The following is a 1155-nucleotide window of genomic DNA, read 5'->3' on the forward strand; positions in this document are numbered from 1 at the left end:
ACAGATATGCCACAAATTAGCACAGTAGGTCAACAACGTCGTTTAGTATTAGCATCGATAACAGTCATGCTAATGGCAAGCGCAACTAGGCAAGTAGGGGCAGTCAACACCGAAGCAGTAAGCATGGAGGAATTAAATGCTGTCTGCAAGGTAGTTCATCCACCCAGCGGCGACACCAACGATTTGCCAAAACAAAGCCTTAGCGACGACGATATAACCGTCATAAGAGCATTAATCATTTCAGTCGCGGACCAGGAGTGGACAAAGCATTTTCCATCGGAACCGCCAAGAAATCAACCAGAAGTCGACCCATACGCGACGAAGCCCGACGATAAGAAGTGTAAGCCAGACTGGAAAGCGCTGGCAAACGAAAAAAGTCAAAGCAGCCAGCAAGGGCATGCAAGCTATGTAGCCAAAGAGGCTGCAATACTTACTAGGATGCAAAGAACATGCTATTTTTCCGAACAGAAACCAGTATAGACGGTGGAAAATGTCACTAAATAATCATCCCGCGGTACGCGCAGCAGCTAATAACAACAGTTGAGAGATTGAGAACGACCACTCACTAATCTGCCAGATGATAAACTAAATAAGACACAAACACAAGCAGACCACTCAAATGAGAAAGATCCATAAAAAACACCACACCCGTACTCCACATGTTTGATACCTAAAAAATCCATAGCACACAGACCAACAAGGCCCACTGTAGCAAATCTCCCAATTCCGCAAACACTGTTAGAACTAAGCGGCGCGCGACTTGCGCTGGTATTAGTTTCGTTTATGACGTTGCCTCGTTGCGGTAACGCAGTATGGGCTGGCTCATAGAATGACAAACTTCTGGAGCCCCTATGTGCATTATTGCAACTAGCGGACGGTGTACCGACACCTCCAGCTATAGCAGCAGCCGGCGACCCGCTCATCACAGATCTCAGGAAGCTAAACATGTCACAATCAACAGGCGACTGGCAGGGATTGTTTGAGGAAAAACAAAGGAAGGCAAAAACATGGAAAGATCTAAAATCAGATGTACAAGTAACCTACAACAACCTGGCAGAAGGCTGGGACGGATGAACCGCAGATAAAGCGGCACTGAAAGCAGACGCAAAGTTCAGTGAGCATATAACAGCAAGTGGCTTCACTGGACTTCCCCAC

Source organism: Trypanosoma equiperdum (genome assembly GCF_001457755.1).
Source record: "Trypanosoma equiperdum strain OVI genome assembly, contig: ctg_1787, whole genome shotgun sequence".
Classification (NCBI taxonomy): Eukaryota; Euglenozoa; class Kinetoplastea; order Trypanosomatida; family Trypanosomatidae; genus Trypanosoma; species Trypanosoma equiperdum.